Consider the following 6,068-nt stretch of genomic DNA (forward strand, 5'->3'; position numbering starts at 1 on the left):
ATAGGACAGGTATGCATGTGCCCAAACACACAGGGTTGTGCAAAGCAGGAGTGTTAAGATGAGGTCCTGGTCTGCCAGATGCAGGACGCAGACGGAGCAACTCAAGTGAGCCAGAGGAGAGAAGGATGGAGAGAGGAGGAGAGGGTGAGAGAGGTCTGGAATGAGATACACAACTCACAATAAACACATCCATCCTCATTATTGTAATAACCCGTCTGCCATGCATCAGTGCAGCCACTCTCTTCCCCCATTTCTGTCTTTCACTATTGGTCGCTTCTTCTCCTTTAGACATGCACAGAAACATATGGTGGGCATTTCAAATAGATGTATCAGTGCACAAAAAGAAAAGAAAAAAAAAGAATTAAAGTTTTATTTGTCTCCACTCTTCTGATATCCATGCAGACAAACTGTCAAATATCGGAACTGCAGAACAAAATATCTTTTGGGTGCAGTATTGTCAGCCGGGAGACGTTCCACACCAGTACCTCTGTTAGATTATGAGCGTTTCCTGTGGCTTTCGCATTGTAAGCTCATCACCTATTCTGGCTTGGTCCATGGTCCATGAGAAAAGCTGAGTGAAGCACTGGTAGGATTACTGTGCTAGCTAGCCATGGGCCTTAGGGCAGAAAAACACACAGTCGTATTCAGCTTCAACTCAAGTCAACACCCTCTCTCCCCTCTCTCAGAGAGATTTACAAGGTCCAAATATTGAACCACAAATCAATCCAAAGTAGTGTTACAGTCGAAGATACAACATGGATGCATATACTGTATATGATTTGGGGCCAATGCGGACTGGAAAAGCCAGGTATAAAACCACCTAACCACCTAACCCCTAACCCTGAGCCACAGCCACTCTCTATAAATGAAATGTGCCAACAGTCTTGGTATTTAGTAGCAGTATGCTAGATACATCATTAAAAGAAAAAAATCCTTTTGGAGCATAGCTTGTAAATTGCATGCTCAACATGTCCAACATCCATGAGTGAGTCTAATTTAATTGAGGCGCTCCTTCCATTACTTGATATCTCCATACTTTGCTCTATGCAGTGATTCAAATCACTGGTTATCAAGCAGAGTGCTGAGGTTACAGTGTGATGCACCACTTTCAGTTCTGACATTCCCCTCATTTGCTACCACTGTAATGTAACTGAGCTGATGCCATCAAGATCCCATTCTTTCAATAATTAACTTTGCTATCCAAAGAAAAATCAACTACACGATCGCTTCCCCAATAGGCTGAATGTCATAAAGACACTGATAAAACTTTGATTGCTGATTACAAGAAAGCTTTGTGGGCTTTACTTGAAAATGGTTCTTTATAAAGCATTTACCAAATAGGATGACACTCGGCAGTTAGTAGACCACCACAAAAGTCTTAACATTTTTCCTTTAAACACTAATTGGCTTTCCATCCAAATGTACTGTAAATTTGAACAACAATTTTTTGTAAATCTGCAACTTAAATGTAAATGTCTGTATGTTCCCTTCCATTAATGTTCATTGATATCAATCATTAAGGACTGGTTTTAACTAGATTTTAACAAAAAGAGAAATAAGATAAAATAGATAAAATCAGATAAAATCAGTTGTTAAAATGTGATTAAGTTTTGAAACTCAAGCTTCAGATTTGGAGCTTTATTCAAATGCAGCTGAAAATAGGTGTGTATTCAACCTGGACTTAAATACACTGAGTGTTTCAGCTGATCTGAGGCTTTCTGGGAGTTTGTTCCAGACATGTGGAGCATAGAAGCTGAATGCAGCTTCTTCATGTCTGGTTGTGACTCTGGGAACTGATAGAAGACCGGATCCAGATGACCTGAGGGGTCTGGAAGGTTCATACTGGGTCAGGAGGTCACTGATGTATTTTGGTCCTAGACCTTTCAGAGCTTTATAGACCATAAAGCCTGTTAAGAAAGATTAGAGTAAAGACTGGAAATCTAGACTTTGCAACAACTAATATTGCAGTTAGGTGTTTTTGAAACAGTTCTGGTTACAGCTCTGTGCACGTTCATAAACCTAAGAAAGAAAGAAAAACATCATAAGTATTAACGGAAATTTGGCAAAGTCACAAAAATCCAATTACAAGTGAGCCTAATAATTTGCTCAAAAAATCATCAGCTAGAAAAATCATCAAATAATATGGGACATGAGATAATGTTGATGGTTCAGAGGGATACTACATTAAGATGGTGATAGTGGGCGCCTTTGGGCAAATCCTTCATTTGAGCATTTGTGGGTAAACCTCAAAGATTTTCACCGTGAGACATTTTGGCATTTTTCCCAGCATATTGGAAAATAATGGTCTTCTCAACAAACTTCAGCCCTTCACAATGTTAAGATAGAAGTGAGCTAGGTTGTTCTGTATGTTTTCACAAATGGAAAACTAAAACTAGAGGATGTAACTCTGATTCTATGAGTGGATGGGACGCTAAAACATGTTGAGCCTTCGCGTTTACTAAGACAAATGCAACCATATAAGTAGGGAAAATGTTAGGAGGAAACTGTTTACTAGTATAAACAGACTGAGCAATTTAAAAGAGAAAATATCTGCAGGCAGATTACAGATTATTATGTGAACTTTATAAGCATACCTGATTAATTTACTGCTTGATAAATCCCACATTTGTTTTCCACGTAGGTGTTATATTTGAGCAAAAAAATTGTATACCATGTAAACACATAAAGTGAGCAAGTTACAGTTGTTATATTCTGCGTCACTGTGACATGAAGGCTAGCCGCAAATTCAACATGGCAGACTCACCAGGTGTTGGCAATCGCTCATCAACCACCAGGTGTTGGCAATCGCTCATCAACCATCCAGATCCACATATAAGGCGCTCCTTCCTGGGCTCTACCTTTTCGTCAGCAAGCTGCATGGTTCGCAAGCCAAATCGCAGCCCGGTAAGCAGCCCGGTAAGCAGCCCGGTAAGCAGCCCGGTAAGCAGCCCGATAAGCAGCCCGGTAAGCAGCCCGGTAAATATAAAGAGACGCTCTCGCAACCTACATCTAGCCCGACATAGCAGCCGTCGCGCAGCCTCCGAGCCGACTTCTTTGGTTCAAGCCGAACCAGCTGGCTTCTCAGCTCTTCCTAAGGAGCGTTTTCCCTCGCCTACGCCCGCCCAGCCATCGCAGGGTAAGTTATGGTACTCTGTCTCATTGGTTTAATATGTTTTCCCGGTCTCACGCTTGCTTCTCTCGCCTAGGCCAGCCGTATGTGCCCGCTCACGCTCATGTCTCGTTTCGTCTTCGCTCCAAGGATCCTGCAGGGGCAACATGTCAACTTGGTCTCCCTGGTTGCTTCCCTCTCCCGTGGTCGACCGGCAGGTCGCTCCCTCTTCTGATTTCACGGCTGTGTTCCGCTCGGCCGATCCCCGCCTCTTTCCATCGGCGAGTTTGTAGCTGCATTCGGGGTCCACAGGGACGTTATTGCTCCATTTATCCCGAGCGCCGAGTCGAGCTGGACTCAAAAGCCACCTCTGTTCTGTCACAGTCGGGTGTTCGCCTGGACTGGTCCGTCCTGGACACCGAGCTCCTGGTTATGTTGGCTCACGCAACCCATGCTTCTCCTGCCAAGCCATCGGCCACAGTAGCGCCCTCTGTCCCTACATTCCGTTAAGCCGGCCCCCTCCGCTCCTCCAGCTGATCACCGTACAGGTAACAGTCCGGCTAGCTCAGTCGTAGAGCATGAGACTGATAATCTCAGGGTCGTGGGTTCGAGCCTACGTTGGGCGTAGCAGTTGATAATCAACAGATGTTCGATCCAGCACTTAAATTCAAAGTCAGCTTGTTACCACCATCACAGCATCCTCAGTGGTGCCTCTTTGAATGATCACAAACCATGATGTCTTGCTAACCAGGACCATTTATTTCTTAGCCTAACGAAATGATGTCGCAGCCCAAAGCCAGCCAAGGACTGACCAAACTGTTTGGGTAAGGCGTTGTTAACACATGATCAGCATGTAAAGATGTTGGTGACGCCATGTTTCATAAAGTGTTGCAGCTCAACTATGATAGACTATTAACTGGTAATGATATTGACTAAATCAGACCAGGAAGTGACCGAAATATCGATAACGATGGAACTGACTATGATGACGCTGATGTGAAATCGTGCGTGTATTAAGTGAGAAATGCAGGCGTATTTTCTCATGCTGTCTGGAAGGCAGTACTTTACAATTGGAGGACATGTTCTCATTACCTTAAACGGTATTCACATTGCATCTCCCACAAGGGAAGTCAGGGCTGTGCTGTGACACAATATGTTTGGTATGCGGATATGTTGCAGACCACATAAAGAGTCCTTCAGCGTGGCTGCATGTACACAAGATACACCACTGCAAAAAAAAAAAAAAAAAAAAAAAAAAGCGCTCGCTCAGCTTATAGGTAAGCTCTCGCAACTACTGGTGGTGGAGTCCTTCAGCTCTAATTGTCGATTTTCTCTCTCTCTCTCTCTCTGGCAGCACTATCTCTTGGCAGCAAAAGGGGGCTTTCTATCTCTATGGCAAATCAAGCGAGCTCACTCTCCCCGTTCTCTCACTTTCCTTGCAGCCCAGGCGGGCTCACTGTTCCTGCAGCCCAGGCGGTCTCACTGTTCCCGCAGCCCAGGCGGTCTCACTGTTCCGGCAGCCCAGGCGGTCTCACTGTTCCGGCAGCCCAGGCGGTCTCACTGTTCCGGCAGCCCAGGCGGTCTCACTGTTCCTGCAGCCCAGGCGGGCTCACTGTTCCTGCAGCCCAGGCGGGCTCACTGTTCCTGCAGCCCAGGCGGGCTCACTGTTCTGCAGCCCAAGCGGGCTCACTGTTTCTGCAGCCCAGGCGGGCTCACTGTTCCTGCAGCCCAGGCGGGCTCCCTGTTCCTGCAGCCCAGGCGGGCTCCCTGTTCCGGCAGCCCAGGCGGGCTCCCTGTTCCGGCAGCCCAGGCGGGCTCCCTGTTCCGGCAGCCCAAGCGGGCTCACTGTTTCGGCAGCCCAGGCGGGCTCACTGTTTCTGCAGCCCAAGCGGGCTCACTGTTTCTGCAGCCCAAGCGGGCTCACTGTTTCTGCAGCCCAAGCGGGCTCACCGTTTCTGCAGCCCAAGCGGGCTCACCGTTCCTGCAGCCCAGGCGGGTTCACTGTTCCTGCAGCCCAGGCGGGCTCACTGTTCCTGCAGCCCAGGCGGGCTCACTGTTCCTGCAGCCCAAGCGGGCTCACTGTTCTGCAGCCCAGGCGGGCTCACTGTTTCTGCAGCCCAAGCGGGCTCACTGTTTCTGCAGCCCAGGCGGGCTCACTGTTCCTGCAGCCCAAGCGGGCTCACTGTTTCTGCAGCCCATGCGGGCTCACTGTTTCTGCAGCCCATGCGGGCTCACTGTTCCTGCAGCCCAGGCGGGCTCACTGTTCCTGCAGCCCAGGCGGGCTCACTGTTCCTGCAGCCCAGGCGGGCTCACTGTTCCTGCAGCCCAGGCGGGCTCACTGTTCTGCAGCCCAGGCGGGCTCACTGTTCCTGCAGCCCAAGCGGGCTCACTGTTCCTGCAGCCCAGGCGGGCTCACTGTTCTGCAGCCCAGGCGGGCTCACTGTTCTGCAGCCCATGCGGGCTCACTGTTTCTGCAGCCCATGCGGGCTCACTGTTTCTGCAGCCCATGCGGGCTCACTGTTTCTGCAGCCCATGCGGGCTCACTGTTTCGGCAGCCCATGCGGGCTCACTGTTTCTGCAGCCCAGGCGGGCTCACTGTTCCTGCAGCCCAGGCGGGCTCACTGTTCCTGCAGCCCAGGCGGGCTCACTGTTCCGGCAACCCAGGCGGGCTCACTGTTCCGGCAACCCAGGCGGGCTCACTGTTCCGGCAACCCAGGTGGGCTCACTCTCACTGTCTCTCTCTCTGCAGGCAGCCCAGGCGGGCTCACTCTCACTGTCTCTCTCTCTGCAGGCAGCCCAGGCGGGCTCAATCCGCTGCAGCCAGGCGGGCTCACACTCACTTTCTCTCTCTCCGCAGGCAGCCCAGGCGGGCTCAATCCGCTGCAGCCAGGCAGGCTCACACTCACTTTCTCTCTCTCCGCAGGCAGCCCAGGCGGGCTCAATCCACGGCAGCCAGACG

General features: G+C 49.6%; 1 non-coding gene across 1 annotated transcript; it reads left to right on the top strand.

Annotated features, from left to right (window-relative positions):
- The first annotated feature begins 3,663 nt into the window (after nt 1-3,663).
- trnai-gau (transfer RNA isoleucine (anticodon GAU)) lies at nt 3,664-3,734 on the top strand. The gene has a single exon. It is a non-coding gene; the product is annotated as a tRNA-Ile (tRNA).
- The last annotated feature ends 2,334 nt before the right edge of the window (nt 3,735-6,068 follow it).

The sequence above is a fragment of the Odontesthes bonariensis genome, chromosome 24 (genome assembly GCF_027942865.1).
Source record: "Odontesthes bonariensis isolate fOdoBon6 chromosome 24, fOdoBon6.hap1, whole genome shotgun sequence".
Classification (NCBI taxonomy): Eukaryota; Metazoa; Chordata; class Actinopteri; order Atheriniformes; family Atherinopsidae; genus Odontesthes; species Odontesthes bonariensis.